At 43.6% G+C, this 17,958-nt stretch overlaps 1 long non-coding RNA gene across 1 annotated transcript in view; it reads right to left on the bottom strand.

Annotated features, from left to right (window-relative positions):
* The window catches only part of LOC123344033, an 86,827-nt gene extending 69,558 nt beyond the window's left edge, over positions 1-17,269 (bottom strand). Inside the window, exons 1-2 of the long non-coding RNA XR_006572446.1 lie at positions 17,154-17,269; positions 16,164-16,234 (exon numbers count right to left, since the gene is read on the bottom strand). This is a non-coding gene — a long non-coding RNA (uncharacterized LOC123344033). The remainder of the gene's footprint in view (positions 1-16,163; positions 16,235-17,153) is intronic.
* Positions 17,270-17,958: the final 689 nt, after the last annotated feature.

The raw sequence follows: 17,958 nt of genomic DNA, 5'->3' as shown, positions 1-17,958 counted from the left end.
GCCCTGTGGCTGCTCCATGTCACCAGGGTCAAATTAGTCCCAGGCTGAGCTGAGAAATTCCATCCATTGTGTGTGTGCAGGTTCTAGCTCCTGCAAAGTGCTGGCATGAGTGTGCGTTGTTGTGCATATACACAAGTAGAGACTAGGAAAAGTCCTGACTGGAAATTGACCCATAACGTCTTTCCTCATTTTTTCCACCAAATTTCTAAGTAAATAGTTTTGAATTATGTTGGAAAATTGTACCATAGCAAATTAACAACATACACTAAGAATTTTTCCTTTTCTTTTTGCCTTACCATTTACACAGTTTATGTTTGCAATCTGCCTGCAATTTGCATTTTCATGCTTTATTCACATCAGTTGTTGGATTAATTTTGCCCTCTATAATTTTATGAATATCTTGGAAGTTCTTAATGAAATTGAATTGATTCATCCAGCCCTTGTCTGAATCTAGTAATTATCAGATCGTATAAGCTGGCTGTAATGCATTCAGAATGCCCACCACCAAGGCTGGCGGTAGTTGCAAACCAAACCTCTAAATATGTAATTTAAAAAAAAAAAGTCTCCCATTATACTTGTTTCACTTTAGAAGGCTGAACTGCATGACTCCTCTGTTACACAATAAAGAGCAGATGGAAATTCTAGAGTGCTTTTGATAAACTCAAGTTCATGAAAGCAAGTCAAACAAGTTCATAACTGTCAGCCTTTTCTTTAGCAAGAAATAATACTTTCCCATCTCATTCCCCTCTCACAGCTGCCATCCAACTGACTAGCTAATTTTGGCTCCCTACCAACAATTGGAGAGCGTAGGAAGATCTGCTCACAGTCAAATTATTCAGCCATTATTACCTTATCAGTTACCATTGTTGATCCTTGAAATCCTTTCACACTGCACAGTGCCTGATTATTTACCAGTAGAAAAAAAAATCCCAAATAAATGCACCTTGTTAACTATAAGGGAATATGAAACATAGTTGTCTTTCCTTTTATAGCATTTGTCCTATTAAATATGTATATAGGAGAGTGTGTGCAAAACCTAGTATCAGACAATATTTATCGCTGATCAAAAAGCAAAGGATATTCTTTATAAGCAATGCCCCAATCATCCCCTCACTCTCTCTCTCTCCCCCATTGCCTCCCTCCTCCCCGCCCCCCAAAAAAATCAGGAAAATAAATGGGCTTTTCATAATGTCCTAAAGGACAGCAGATTCAGGATCTGTTAGATTAGTGGGGAAAACCAATTCCAGAGAGTCAAGCCGCTTCCACTGACATGGCCTGCAAACAAACTCCACACTTGTTAAGTTAAAGACTGTGTGCTTGAGCACTTTACCTAACCTCCCATCAAACCCATGCAGTTGGGCCTTACACCTGTGCAAAACACCAATGAAATCAGTTGGGTTCTACACAGACACAGGGGTCTATCTGCATGGACCTGATTGCAGATCAAGACACTAGCTCTTTAGGGCCAGTCCCCATTATTACTGCACTGAGCACGATGGGTATTCTCTTGAAAGGGCTGTGTAGTAGGCTGTGTAACCTTTGTACTCCACCTCCCTGAGGGGCAACAGCCAGTAGTTGTACACAGTGACAGATTCACCAGTCACTGACCTCACCTGACTCCCCTTTACCCCAAAAGAGCTAGAGCACAAAGCTGCAACAAAAAAATCCATCCATTTTTATGCTTGCCATAGTGCCAGGAGATCCTCAGATGGACGGTGCTGTATAAATGCAGAATTATATTATTGCTAGAATAAAAAAAAAATCTATTTCAAGCTATATTGCTTGCTTATTTGGATCTAAAGGCAACATACTCTCAACAGAAGGTAATTTATTAGCAGTGAATTTGTACAGGTGGCTTATAACATTTATATGCCTCTCCTCGAACTAATAACTATTAAGGATTGCAGGTAATAGACAAACATGATCAATCCTATTGCCTGAAAATGTGGAACAATTAACATATTTTATTGCATATCTTCCTTATTTAATTCCAGTATAGTTATAAAGTTATGATCTGCAGTGCTTTGAAAAACAACTAAGAGTGAATTAGCATGCTGCTCACCTGAAAAAAAGATGTCCTTCCTCTCTGATTATTCAGTTAATAATAATAGCCTGAAAAATGAACTAAGAATGTATTTGTAGTTTGATGGAAGGCACAACTCAACAAAATTTGGACACATCTGTAGACTTTGGAACCTTAGGGGAGACTCCTCCATGTAGCTGCAATAAATCTTACTCTGTGCTACCTTCAGGGATCTGTATCCTTTAACTAACTATAGTCAATTCCACTACTTTTCCTTTCATTATAAAAAGAGTAGTGCAGCACAAGGTAATCTCCAGCTAAAGAAATGTGAAAATACAGCCACTTGACTATGGAAAGGAAGGGAGGGAAAGGAAACTCCCTGACTTGAAATTCATTCTCTCCTGAGGTCCAAAATAGCTCTGATCCTTTGAACTCCCATGCACAATCTAAAGTCCATCTGCTTGAGCAGGTATCTGGGAAGGGTTGAGTTGGACAAGGGCAAGAATGTGAAGAGTGGGAGAGTTTGATTTGTATTATTCATGCTGACTGGTTGTTGGGGTAGGTGGGAAACAGAGAGGGAAAAAAGTGATGTTGTTTTAGAATTTTTTTTAATTGTAATGTTTAATTAATGGCAAAGGCATCTACAGCTCAGGATAGATGTTCTGTTATGTTTATTGCATTTAAAGCTAAATAAATTAATAAACACAATTAAACAATATTTTAGCAATTCAGTGATTCATTTTTGTACCCTTCCCCCCTTACCAAGTGTCAAGACCCTGGATTTTTTATTTCCTGGCCTCAGGTGATTCCTGTCATCAAGCTTTGCACTTGGAAACTTCACCTCACTCTGCTCCCTTATTCCAAGGTCCCTGGATGCTCAATGATAAACTTGGTAGTGCTCTTCAAAGGCCTCTGTAGGAAAACCCATTCGCCACAGCTCCACTCCAGACTTCAATAATGGACTCTTAGGCCTGGTCTACACTAGGACTTTAATTCGAATTTAGCAGCGTTAATTCGAACTAACCGCTCAACCGTCCACACCAGGAAGCCATTTAATTTGAACTACAGGGCTCGTTAGTTCGAATTTGGTACTCCACCCCGACAGGTGGAGTAACGCTAAATTCGACATGGCTAGCTCGAATTAGGCTAGGTGTGGATGCAAATCGAACTTAGTAGCTCCGGGAGCTATCCCACAGTGCACCACTCTGTTGACGCTCTGGACAGCAGTCCGAGCTTGGATTCTCTGACCAGCCACACAGGAAATGACCCGGGAAAATTTGAATTCATTTTCCTGTCTGGGCACTTTGAATCTGACGTCCTGGCTGGACATCGGGGCGAGCTCCGCAGCACCTGCAACGATGCAGAGCTCTCCAGCAGAGGAGTCCGGCCAATCCAAGAATAGAAAGAGGTCCCCAGCATGGACAGACCGGGAAGTCCTGGATCTGATCGGTGTGTGGGGCGAGGAGTCTGTGCTTTCGGAGCTGCGCTCCAAAACAGGGAATGCGAAGACCTACGAGAAGGTCTCCAAAGCCATGAGAGACAGAGGATACAGGCGGGATGCAACGCAGCGCCGCGTGAAAATCAAGGACCCCCAGACAAGGCAACCAAAAAATCAAAGCGGCAAACGGACGCTACGGAGCCTGCCACCACTGCCCCACCAGTGACCGTGGACTCTGACGATGGGACAGTGTCGACGGCCAGTTCCTCGGTGATGTTCGCGGACGGGGAAGATGAGGAAGGGTTTGTGGAGGACGAGGCAGGCGAGAGCGCTTACAACGCTGGTTTCCCCGACAGCCAGGATCTATTCATCACCGTCACGGAGATCCCCCAACAACCCTCCCCGGCCATTAACCCGGACCCTGAATCAGGGGAAGGAGCAGTCGGTAAGTGCTTTAACCATGTTAACTTTTATTCTTAATATAACAGGAATCTTAACTGTGTGAAAAGGAGGTCTCTCTAGATATGGGGATAGAACAGAAATCATCCTTGGAGATCTCCACGAAGCTCTCCTTGCGTTAATCGAAAAGCATCAGCAGGAGGTTCCTGGGGAGAGCTGCCTTATTGGGTGCTCCGTGGTAGCACAGTTTTCCACGCGAGGCTTTCATGAGGACCTCAGGGAGCACTGCCTCCCCGAGCACGGCTGCATCGGGCCCTGGTTCATGCTAGCTTTCACGCAGCATGCGCTCTCTATCTCCTTCAGTGACCCTCCTCAGGGTAATCTTGCTCGGAGACTCCTGCATCTAATTAGGGTAATTACTGTAATTTTACGCCTGGTCCAAAGTATTTTTAATAAATCTACGGACAGACGGCATAGCACAGACTCAGCACGCAGCTGCGTGACGAGCGTAACAGAAAGCCAAAGAATATAATGGACGCTCATGGAGGGAAGGGGGAATGAGGACGCAAGGTATCCCACAGTTCCTGCTGTCTCCGAAAAGTATTTGCATTCTTGGATGAGCTCCAAATGCTTCTAGGGCCAAACACAGTGTCTGCGGTGGGTCAGGGCATAGTTCGGCAATTTGCGCACACACCCCACCCACCACCAGAAGTGAAAACAATCCTCTGTTGACTCTTTTACATGTCACCCTATCTTTACTGAATGCTGCAGATAGACGCGATGGTGCAGCACTCAACACCAACATCCTTGCTCCCCCCACGCTATGGATGCCTGATGATGACGATGGATTTCCATCTTTTTGTACCATCAGCCTATTGGCACATGGGGCAGTGCAAAAGGGCTGGTAACCATGCCGACTAGCATCAGTAAGGTCGATCAAGGGCGCCTGTCCCTAATTTTTGATGGCAGATGGTGCAATATGGCTGGTAACCGTCCTCATCATTGCAACAGGGGGCTGAGCTCCATCAGCCCCCACCCTTCATTGTAAATAAAAGATTTGATTGCCCCTGGACTAGCAGAGGGATGATGGGCTCCTTCATCCACACTCCTTAATGTCCTGCCTGGACTATCATTGCAGCTGGAGGCTTCCTTCCACTCATTTCTCACAAACAAGTCACTGTGTCTTATTCCTGCATTCTTTATTACTTCATCACACAAGTGGGGGGACAATGGTATGGTAGCCCAGGAAGGCTGGGGTAAGAACGGAATGAACAGGTGGTGTTGTTGCAGGAGCACCCCCTGTGAATAGCATACAGCTCATAATTTATGCAGGATCGGACACAGAGCAGCTGTGCTCTCTGGTTCTATGATACAGTGGTTCTCTAGTACACTTGCCCATAATCTAGGCAGGACTGATTCTATTTTTAGATACCAAAAAGGAGGGATTGACTCAGGGAGTCATTCCCAATTTTTGCTTTTGCGCCCCTGGCTGCTCGGCCAGGGGCACTTATGACAGCCCCAAATGGGGCAGTGCAAAAGGACAGGTAACCATGCCCATCTTATTACCATCTTATTACCAATTTATGGTATGGTTGATGGTACAATATGGCTGGTAACCATCTCTGCTGTCATGCAAAAGCAAAAGCATGCTGCTGTGTAGCGCTGCTTGCCCGCCTCTGTCAGCGGCATCTAGTACACATACGGTGACATTCACAAAAGGCAAAACAGTGTCCATGGTTGCCATGCTATGGCGTATGCCAGGGCAATTCTGGGAAAACGGGCTTGAAATGATTGTCTGCCGTTGCTTTCCCGGAGGAAGGAATGACTGGCGACATTTACCCAGAATCCACCGCGAAAATGATTTCTGCCCCAGCAGGCACAGAGGTCTCAACCCAGAATTCCCAGAGACAGCCTAGACTCAGTTAATTGTTCGCAAAAATGTATCTTTGCAAGGAATTCACTCCCTGTTTCCCATCTCACAGCTTCCACTGTCTCCAGACCTGCCACAGCATCCCCCTCGCAGAGGCTGGCGAAGATTAGGCGGCGAAAGAAAAAGACAAGGGACAAGATGTTCGAGGAACGTATGGGCTGCTACCTAGCAGAGGCGGACCAGCAGAGCCAGTGGAGGGAGACCGTCTCTCTGTGCCAGCGCTCACACAGCGAACGGGAGGAGAGGTGGCGTGAGGAAGACAAGCAGGCGACTGAAACAATGCTTGGACTAGTGAGGGAGCACACGGACACGCTCAGGCACCTTGTGGATGTTCTGCAGGACCACAGGAGGACAGAGCCCCCCTGCAGTGTATCTGCAACCGCCCTCCCCCGCCACAAAGTCCCATACCCCCCTCACCGAAAATAATCAGGAGGAGGGGCGGCCGGGGACGTGAATACTGTCACTGCACCACAGCACAGTGCTCAAGTACCCAAAAGCTCTCATACCCTATATTTGCCGAAGTCCTTCACTTCCAGACTCACAGTAGTCCCAATCCCAGTCCCATCCCCTAACTGTCTACTTAATTAATAAAAATGCTTTGCTGTTAATTACTGTTTCCATTATGTTTTTTCAAAGAAGACTGTGTTCGAATGGGGGACGTGGGGAAGGGGGTGGTTAATTGCATAGGACAGTCACCTTTCCCAGGGTACAGACCACGGGGGCAGGATCAGCAGCGGGTCACACACACGGTGCAGTCAGTAGGCAACCTGGTCGGTTTTTGGAGGTGGTTTCCAGGATCTGTGTGGGCGGGGGAGATGTGACTTTGCAGCGTGGGAGGGCGGTTACAGATCTTATACAGCGGTCCTTGTCCTGGACCGCTGAGTCACGCAGCTGAGGAATCTGTATCCGTCCTCCTCCACCACAAAGTCACATAGCCGCCCGCACACAGAATTCCATAAAGAGGGATGGCAGGCTCCGTTGAAAGAAGCATTCCGGCACTGCGGACCGCTCTAGGAGCAGGAGTCTGTCATTCCTTGAGTTTAGAGGCGGTCTTTACATCACCGCACACCCTACCCAGCACAGCCTGCATCCCAGTTTCAACCCTTTCACGAACAGGCATGAATAAAGAAACCTTTGTTAAGTAATAATGGGACATGTATTTTATTTTTACACGTGTGCTGGAAGTGGGGGTAACGGGGTGAACGGGGTATGTAACCGAAGAGGAGAGTCAACAGTAACTGGGTAAAGAAACAGGGGCAGGTTCAGCTTCTCTGTAAAGAAACTGAACAGTCACAGGTCACGCTGCTCGCTGGTATTTGAAGAGTTCCTTGTCGCTGTCCCAGGCGCCTGTATAGGGCTTCATGAGCAAGTGCATTAGCGGGTAGGCTGGGTCCCCGAGGATGACTATAGGCATCTGGTATCAGAGGGGTAGCCGTGTTAGTCTGGATCTGTAAAAGCAACAAAGAATCCTGTGGCACCTTATAGACTAACAGACGTTTTGCAGCATGAGCTTTCGTGGGTGAATACCCACTTCTTCAGATGCAAGAAGTGGGTATTCACCCACGAAAGCTCATGCTGCAAAACGTCTGTTAGTCTATAAGGTGCCACAGGATTCTTTGTTGCTTTTATAGGCATCTGCACATCCACAACAGTTATTTCGTGGTCCGGGAAGAAACTACCTTCCTGCAGGCGTCTGAGCAGCCCACAGTTCCTGAAAACACACGCATCATGAACCTTGCCCGGCCACCCGACGTTGATGTTTGTAAAACGTCCCCTATTGTCCCCCAGTGCTTGCAGCACCATTGAAAAGTAGCCCAATTTCTCAGCAGCTGACTGTGGAAGACGTGGACGATAAAGTGCGAGGAGGAGAAAACGGCGATGATCGCAGCGGGCTCCATGCTTGCAGTGCTGTGGCGTCCGCGCTGTCACTGACCAGAAAAGTGCACGAACAGATTGCCCGCAGGCGCTTTCCCGGAGGGAGGGAGGTTGTGATTGACGGTTCAATGACGACACTTACCCAAAACCACCCTCGACACATTTTTTCCCCCCAGCAGGCATTGGGGGCTCTACCCAGCATTCCAATGGGCAGCGGGGACGGCGGGAACTGTGGGATAGCTTCCCACAGTGCACCGCTTCCAAAGTCGACGCTGGCCCCGTGAATGTGGACTCAGAAATTCGAATTAGTGTATTTAGTATGGATACACAAATTCGACTTCATGAGGTCGAATCCACAAATTCAAACTAAGTTGATTCAAAATATAGTCTTGTAGTGTAGATAAGGCCTTACTTTATTATTACAGATAAATCCATGAATGAGCTAATTTAAAGTCTTTTCCTGCCACCTCTAGCCAGCCAGCCTCCACTCTCCCTTCCACCATTCTTCCTAGCAACCAAATGGGCCCTTACAGAGTCCTCAGATGTCTCATGTCCAACCACAGATTTTACTCCCGCCTACAACACCGTACATAAAATAACATTAACTGAACACATGACCTAACATTCTTCACAGCATGCAATCTCCACTCCTCCCAATCTGTTACATGAACATCTGTACAAGAAACAGCCCATTCAGGATGACACTGCCCTTGAGGTAAGGACAGAACTATAATTGCAAAATCCACAGTTTAATGCAAGGGTAGGCAACCTATGGCATGGGTGCTGAAAGTGGCACGCGAGCTGATTTTCAGTGGCACTCACACTGCCTGGGTCCTGGCCACTGGTCCGGAGGGCTCTGCATTTTATTTAATTTTAAATTAAACTTCTTAAAGATTTTAAAAACCTAATTTACTTTACATATAACAATAGTTTAATTATATATTATAGACTTACAGAAAGAGACCTTCTAAGAACGTTAAAATGTATTACTGGCACGCGAAACCTTAAATTAGAGTGAATGAATGAAGACTCGGCACGCCACTTCTGAAAGGTTGCCGACCCCTGGTTTAATGGATAAAAGAATGGTTACTTACTTTACGCTAACTGTGGTACTTTAAGCTATGTTGTCCACATGGATTCCATGCTTCCACATGAGTACAGATTCTTTAGGACAGCAATGTCTCTTGGGGCTGCACCTTTGGCCCAGATCTCTTTGTGCCCTAGCCATCACTGCCAACTGGTTTTGCTAGCTTAGCTGTAGTATCAAATTTGCTGCCAGAAGTAAGATGCCAAGTGTGCTACAGATGAAGAAGAGGCAGAAAGTAATCTGCTGTTCTTTCTCAGGGTATGGCTACACTTACGGTTTGCAGCGCTGGTAGTTTGCAGCGCTGGTCATCCAGCTGTGCAGGTCAGCGCTGGTGTGTGGCCACACTCACAGCTACCAGCGCTGGTGTGTGGCCACATTTGCAGTATTTGCAGCGCTGTTGGGAGTGATGCATTATGGGCAGTTATCCCAGCGTTCAAGTGGCCGCAATGTGCTTTTCAAAAGAGGGGGGTGGAGTGGGGTCTAGTGTGACAGGGAGCGGGGGGAAAGAGAGAGGGGATTTTTGGAGCCAACACTGTGTGTTTAGCTTCCTGCATTGAAAAATCAGAACATGTTTCCGACCCCTTAGTCTTAACTCTTAATTGCAAACAGCCTGCAGCCAACACGACTCCCCGCTGTTTCATTTCCTCCCTGCCTCTCATTTGATTGTTTACAGCCAGGTACAGATGATCACTGCAAACAGGAGCTCTGTTTGTTTTTTAGATAAGCAATGGAGCTCCGGAGCTCGTTCATAACAAAACAAAGAGAGGCTGCATAACAAAACAAAGAGAGTAATTTATAAAAGCATTCTGGGATACATCCTTATACCCTGGAGGCCAATCACAGAGCTGGTGTGTGGCCACACTTGATGACCAGCGCTGCAGCACCAGCGCTGGAATCCTTATTCCCCATGCCGAGTGAGGTGTACTGCCAGCGCTGCACCCTGCAGGTGTGGCCACTTACTAATTGCAGCACTGGTGGAGGCTTTCCAGCGCTGCAACTCGCCAGTGTAGCCATACCCTCAGTGAATCTCAAGTCCTCTGAGGGCTGTAGTAGTATTGAGCAGAGCGGCCCTGCTTGAAGGAACTCTGAGGTTTTGCTTGCTTCCAGCTTGGGACTGGAAGCCCTGGAGTCCTTTTGTAAGTGGAGAAGCTCAATCAGTGAATGTAAAAGTTCATTGACATCAAAAGGAAGTTTTTCATTATTCATGATCTGGGCCTCCCTGAGTATCTCCAATGCTTGGAGCCAGGACAAATCCATTGTCACAGAAGTGTGCCACTGTATCTCACGCATCTAAGGCTGCTTGTAGGGTAATGTGGGCTATCAGATATCCCTAATTTATTATAGATTTTAACTCTTCCTTATGTTCTGGAGGAATATAAATTTACTGTCTGTAAATTGAAACAGCTTGCCCCAGTGTAAACAACTATATTTTTTGTCACAATCAATTGGTAATTAGCTACTTGAATCTGGAGCCTGACTGATGAGTAGACACCAAGTTACATTGAAATAGATCCTGCTTTTTAGGGTCTTCTCTCTAGATATCAATTTGGGAGACCCTTGTTGTTTTCACTTCTGCTGGACAAGAAGAGATCCTGATACAAAAGCTAAAATGCAAAGGGATCTTGATAAATTGGAGAACTGGGCTATAGACAACAAAATGCAATTCAACAAAGACAAATGTCAGGTGCTACACTGAGGGAAGAAAAAACAAATGTGCAAATATGGAATGGGAGATAACTGGCTTGACAGCAGTGCTGCTGAGAAGGATCTGGGAGTTGTGGTGGATCACAACTTCAATATGAGTCAATAGTGAGATTCTGTTGCAAAAAAAAGCAAAATGCAATTTTAGGTTGGATTAACAGAGGCATAGCATGCAAATTATGGGAGGTGATGCTAGTGCTCTACTTGGTGCTGGTTAGGCCTCAGCTGGACTACTGTGTCCAGTTTTGGTCACCAAAGTATAGAAAGGAAGTAGAGAAACTTGAAAGGATCCAGAGGTGAGTGACAAAGATGATCAAAGGGATGGAATGCAAGCCATATGAGCAAAAGCTGAAGGAATTGGGTACATTTAGTTTGGAAAAGAAGCAATTAAGGGGGGAACATGATAGCGGTCTTCAAATGCTTGAAAGTCTGCCATAAAAAAGATGGAGAAAAGTTGTTCTCTCCTGCCATAGAGGGCAGAACAAGAGGCAATGGGTTCAAATTACAGCATAGTAGATTTAGATTAAATCTCAGGAAACACTTCCTAACTGTAAGAACAGTAGGACAATAGAACAGACTGCCTAGGGAGGTAGTGGAAGTTTCTTTACTGGAGGTTTTCAGAAGAAGGCTGGATATGGATAGCCATCTCTCTTGGATGGTTTAGACCTATCAAATCCTGCATCTTGAGAGCGAGTCAGATTAGATGACCCTTCTGTTCTCTTCTACCCCTGTGATTCTACTGGGTGGAAAAAAAAGTGCCTGAATCACTTGAGAGGGACTTGGTACTTTCTGTCTGCATTCTTGGATGTAGCTGGAACTGATGCCTGAGTCCACCACATGTCTTCCTCTGGCTTACCAGGAATGGAAGGATGCAGAATATCCCACAGTCTATTTGATTTCTCTTGCACTGCCTCAAACGGTATGCCAAGATCCTCTGCATTTAGTAAGATCTTGGAACACCTTAAAATCATTGATTGGAAAAGATATTGAGGAGTTCACCACCTCATCAAGAGAGGTTGAGGAAAATGCAACAAGGATTAGTTGTTCTTCCTCATCTTCTCCTCTCATCTCTCTAGAATCTGAGGCTGCACACATTGATTTGGCTAGGAAGATCTATACTGCCTCTTCAAAGAAGGGGATCTAGCCTTGGAGTGGGAGCAGTACTTGGAGTGGAGATTGCATACCCTAGGGTGTGCTGAAGAGCCAAAGTTGATAAGCATATAGACACTGGACTGGTAGACACAGAGGAAGATACCAGGGTGTGTGTGCGCTCTTTTATATTAAATGTATGCCTTTTCCTACTCAGAGCGCAGTCTCTGGAGTTCCTCCTGAATTCCCATTGTGATCTCATGGAGGCAAGGGAGGGAGAGTACAAAATGAGTCCTTAGCATGCACCGATGGGGAGGATAAAAAGGAGTTCACCTCCTAGAAATATGGGGCTACCCTTATGGGAATAGTAGGATGTGCTAATTTCCCTTCTACTTGAATAGAGGATGGAGTTGGTACCACTTATACCGCTATTGTCTGATTTACAAAAGCCAGCACCACCTCCAACCTATCTGTCATCATTGTTGCCTAGGAACTTCAGTTAGGGACCATGGCCCCTTTGAACTTGGCTCTGAGAAAAAAAAATGACAGTCCCTGCCCAAAATGGCTTTGAATCTCAGCCTATATTTGCATTTGGAGTTGGGGATGTGATTCTAGCTCATGTAAACTTACCTGCGCTAGCTCTACTCCAGCTAGTGTGCTAAAAAGGGCAGTGGTTCTGGCTAGCTACCCAAGTAAAAACTTGTGCAGGCATCCTGGGTATGTACTCAGGTGGCTAGCCTGAGTCGCTGCCCGTTCTATCCTGGCTACTCTGCTAAGTTTTTAGCATGATAGCTCAAGCAGAGCTAGTGCAAGTATGTTTATGCAAGTTGGGAATCGCACCCCCAGCTCCAAATGCAGACACAGTAGCTAAGTAGCAAAGATGACTGGTACTGGGCCTACAGCTAAATCAGTATCATATATGCTCTAGATACTGATAGCGACAGTAATGACACACCAGTTACCAATTTGATGGTTACCACAAGGTGCTTGATACAGAGGAGATTGGTATGAGGAAGGGCAATACATGGATTTAGGAACATGTTTAACAGTTGGTATTGAGATACCAGAGGTACCTTTGTCAGGCTCTTGGTTGCCCCTTCCACTTTTGTGCCCCAGATGTGTAAGATGCCTGCTGATTCTTGTGTCTCAACTTGGTAGGCACTGGAAATGCAGGACTATGCCTTGGCTCATCTCTGGAGCAGTGCTCCTTCCTACCTCTCTCTGAAGTCATTGATGCTGGACTGGAGACAGATGACTGGGGCCTCTTGGGCAACATAGCACAGGAGCTCAGTACAGAGTCTTGGCTCACCAGGGAATTCATGGAGAAGGAATGACAGGAAGCATGAGGCCTAGCTGCATACCTCCTTTTGGTGTCCATGTTAGCTTGCCTGAAGTGCTCCAGGAATCACAATTTTATGTGGACTTCTCCAGTTCTTTGAGTCTGCTCAGAGAAGGTATGACATCACTCAGGAGTATATCCCTCTCCTAAACAAAAACAGCATGTGGAGTGCTGATGATTAAGCACCACTGAGGCTTCACACAATGGGCAGGTTTTGAACCCCAGCGATTTTGCTTCTGCCATATTGCTAGAGCCCTTTTAAAGGGGATGTGGGGGGAATCTAGTCTACAACCTAAATGTCTGACTAAAAAGGTTTTTTTTCTGTCAACTGGCAAAGATACTGACACTGCTAACTAACAACTAGCTAATAAACAACCCTAAAACTAGCACAGTGTCCAGAGAAACTGGTGGAAACTGCAAGGGTTCTGTGTCACTGTCATGGGTAGAAAGAAACAACTAAGAGACAGTTGTGGGGGAGAGGAGGGGTCACCTAGGTTTAGGTGCAACCCAAAAGACATTGTTAGCCAAAAGAATCCAATCTTTCATAAATGTGCATCAAGTGTGGAATCCATGTGAACAATCACTTGAAGAACCAACTCTCAAACCATGGTCTGTGGACCACTGTTGATCCACAGAGCACTTGCTGGAGAATATGACTGGTCATACGGTACTGGTTCTCCTCCTTCTCCTAAATCACATATGCAATGTTTTCCTAACATTACTTTTCATGCTAACCACATGCTATGATTACCACAAGAATGTTATATGACCATGAATGGAAGGGGATGTCTGCATGACTTGGATTGATAGGATGGTGGTTCATTATTGTTATTGTCTAATATTTACTTTACTGTAGTGCCAAAAAGCCAACCAGATTAAGGTCCCATTGTGCTAGGTGCTGTATAAACATACAGTAAGTGACAGTCTTTGCCCCAAAGATGTAACAGGTGGATGATGCAGACAAGCAAGCTTGGGTGGGGGAGTCAAGGTCAAAATGATGTGCCTAAATCTTGGCCAATAGGAAGCAATAATTATAATTTGGTACCTGCTGAGTCATTATCAGATTGCTGGGTTTTGTAAGCATATATATCTAGGGTAAAAGCCATCTCTTAACACGTGGTTCACACTATGAAAAGATTTGAAAGCTCTTGTCATAGAGCAATGCAAAATCAAACACTGAGCAAGCCAAAGTAGCTGACAGTCCAGAATAACCAACATTCTTTGCTGGCTGCATGTCTCAGCTATAGTAAAAGTGGCACCATTTTTGACAGCAGACTCACGAATAACATTCAGACCAAGAACAAGTGAATGAGCAAGCTATAGTTCATCTTTGACCTGTAGCTCCATTTTCACTGTAATGAACACATTCCAGATTTCAGTACGGAAAAATCAGGTCAGGGCATGCTTGCCAGAAAAAAACCACAAACCCTGCTCTTTGTTTATGAAGAGTGAAAAGGTTGGTAAAAAGAGACGTTTCACTACCAGTGCAGAATTTTTGGTAGTTCATAAGAGCTGTTTAGACCTGAATTTTGGGGATATTAGTAGAGTCAGATATACAAAAACACTGTAGAGGATTTAAAAGTATGAAAGGCATAAGGATTATATAGACTTGAACTATGAATGAGGTTGAAGTGCATTCAAGGAAGCAATAAAAAACTAGTAAACCAGAAGCACCCTGTTCACTTATGATAAAAAGTCTAGTTAATACCAAAGAAAAGATTCAAATAGACTTTTTCTGGTTCTTTAGAAAGTCACTATAAAATAATGCCTATATTCTTTGTATAAGTACTCTCACAAATAAAGAGGATTTTAAAGAAAAGGACATTGGACTTGGTAAGTAAAGCGGCTTAAGATGTAAGGAAAAAGTAGAATAAATTTATTTCTGAACTTGCAGAAGTGTTGGATTGTGTTCCAGGGCCCTGTTCCAAAAACCTATATTAAATGACCACAGTTTATATATATATATATATATATATATATATATATATATATATATATATATATATATATATATACACACACTTTTTATATATATATCATGCACTAGGAATGTAACTCACCACATTTTGCATGTGAGACAAAAACCAAAAGGTTAATTTGATATAAAATGTCACCAAAAAAAAAAAAAAAAAAGGGAACAAGGTGGGTAAGGTAAGATAATATCTTTTATTGGATCAACTTCTGCTAGTGAGAGAGACAAGCTTTTGAGCCACAACATGGCATAGTACAAAAAAGTAATTAACACAATAGTGCCAACAACCACTTCGTTAGTTTTTTAGACTCTTGTTCATTTCCTTGAACAGTAGGGAATTTCACAACTAACCTATTCCGCTTTTACTGGCAACACTGCTGCTGAAGTGAAAAAAACAAGCCAAAAAAAAGCAGAAAAAAAACAACAACCACCCTTTAGACTAAATGGATTATAGGAATATAATTTGACTAGCCAAAATAAGATATTAAAAACACATAAAATAATTTCACCTTAATTAACTTTTACTTCACCTGAATATAGTCAAGCTCTGCACGTTTTGGAGGAGCATAGCAGTAGATACAGTATACTAAAACTGCTTTGTATTTTTTTATGGGGGAAATATTACTAGAACTGTAAGATTCAAGTAAACTATGCAAAAATAAAAACACATTGTAGCATCACAAACATTTTACGCATTGATGCAAAACTCAGCATTTCCCCATCTGTTACTATTTCAAAATGTGATTCTCACCAATTTTGAATGTGAAGCAAATTTTGATAAATTAGCCACTCTCTGTGTTACTGTTATGGGAGTATTTCATTTTCCCTCTCCAGCAAGAGATCTTAAATTGGAGACTAAGATTCCTGTTCCTACTAAGGCATGTGCAATATTACCCATCAATTACAAAACATTTCACAATAAACTTGGCACCAAAATAAAGCTTTGAATCTTTCTTAACCTCTTTAAAGCTCTGGGCCTCTCTTGGTACATCTAGAAAATATGTTTTTAAGTGCAAGCAGAGACAATACTAAACTCATACAGATGCACAATTATGGTTCACCAAACCACCTCTAGGTAAAACATCATCTGCGCCTGCACATTTGCAAAGCTCATTAGCAACTCATTAGGAACGCTAGACATGTTACAAAAACAAACTTGCGGTGGGAGAGGGGATTAGGGAGTCTGTATTGGTAAATTACACGGGAAACTTGCACACAGTCAAAAATGATAGTTCAGAGAACATCCTGATAATTAAGCAAAAAGGTAAATCCTTTTTTTAGCACTGCATATAAAAGAAAAAAACAATTACCTTTTTAGCAATCCAAAGGTTAAAACAAAAGGGAGTCGTTGTCAGGGTGAAGTGCTGATTTATCCTTGGATCTGCAGAGTGATAACAGGAAGACATTATTAGAGTATATATTTAATGCTTTTAGGAGACATTGATTTTATCTGAGGTCAGTCAATGGTTCTTTCTATCAATGGAAAGTCTCTTTTTTATGTGTTATAGAATTCCGGTGGCCTTTTCTTTTCAGTTTTTGTTGTTCATTTATTATGTTTGCAAAAATGCCATTCATTTTAAACCTGTTACAGATTAAAGAAATGTCTGTTCATAATGAGCTCAATCCTGCTAGATAAGTTAATGGCCAAATTTTCCTTGAATTCTATGGGAGCAGCATAGGACCCAATGAATTCCAATAGTATAATTAGACCTATCAGCTGAGGGAAAAAGACCCCTTTAAGTATAGAATGTCAGGAGACACAAAGTTAGAAAGATGTCAAACATTTCTCGGGCCTGAGCTTATAGATATTACTCAAGCAACACTCCTACTGAAGTCAATTTATGGGACTTTTGCCTGGATGAGAACAGCAGAAATGATTGGGTTGAGTTGTGCTGGATTTGGCAGATTAGGCGCAGGGAATTGTCATGCCTTGGGTGTGTGTACAGAGAATGGTTCATTAAAATGCAACATATACCCAGAGACACCTCAATAGTTGGCACAGGGGAAATACTGCCTTGTTATTGCAGAGAGCAGAAGCTTACTACAGTTTTTTTGTTTTCTTCAATTTTTGTTTTTGCTGGTGAAGTCTTTAAATTTGAAAACCAAATTCTACCCTGACCTGCAACCATGTTGTCTCCGTTCTCCTTCCACACCTGTTTTACACTGGTGTCCCTCCAATGACTTTATATCAGTGTAAATGAGGAGAGAACCAGGCCCATCCACCTACAGGGTTGCCCAGGATATAAGTCTAACTACAACATGAATTTGGTGTACTCAGGTTTTCCATTCTTTTATGTTACCTCTAACTGCTCCCCCACATCATTTGAACAGGATACTTTTGATTTGAACTGAGTCTCAGTAAACGTTTGACCCATTAAGATAAACAAGAAACCAAAAGTTCTGAGAGCATCCATGGAGTTACCATGGAAACCACAGCTGCACACATATATGGAGTACATTTATCTCACTTTCCCTCTGGTTCTCAGAGGGCCAGCAACTGTAGTGTGGGGTCAGGAAAAAAATAAATAAAAATGAACTGCTAAATGTGTAAAATCATTAAGAAATATCCAAATGAATTAATTCACAACTTTGTTGGTTATACTGGGACACACAGAATGGCAGTAAACCCATCAGAAATGTTCTCTGTCCTGCTTTCCCAACCAATTCCTATTTATGTGTTTCCAGCTGTCACCTCTAGGATAATATACTAATCAATACTCTGGAGAGACAAGGTCGGGTGAGGTAATATTTTTTATTGGACCAGCTACTGTTGGTGAAAGAGACAAGCTTTCCAGCTAAACAGAATTCTTCTCCAATACCCTAGTCTAGTTCCAATAAAATGGATATATTGTTTTTCTGGATTGCATCAGAGGGCAGGGCTGCAAGACTTACTTGCCAACACCCACCTCCAGGCAAGCACATCAGAGAAATAACTGGGAAAATATGGACTAATTAACGTAAGTAGCATCATCTGCACACACACGGAAAATAGATGACACTCTCTATGGCAATAAATTTGGGCCAGATCCTGCCACCCATACTCCTGTTCAGCAGTATTTTTAATCTTCAAATAACCCCACTGACTACTCAAGGAGTAAGGTAACA

Source organism: Mauremys mutica, chromosome 11 (assembly GCF_020497125.1).
Source record: "Mauremys mutica isolate MM-2020 ecotype Southern chromosome 11, ASM2049712v1, whole genome shotgun sequence".
Taxonomy (NCBI): domain Eukaryota; kingdom Metazoa; phylum Chordata; order Testudines; family Geoemydidae; genus Mauremys; species Mauremys mutica.
This window is presented reverse-complemented; position numbering and strand designations above follow the sequence as displayed.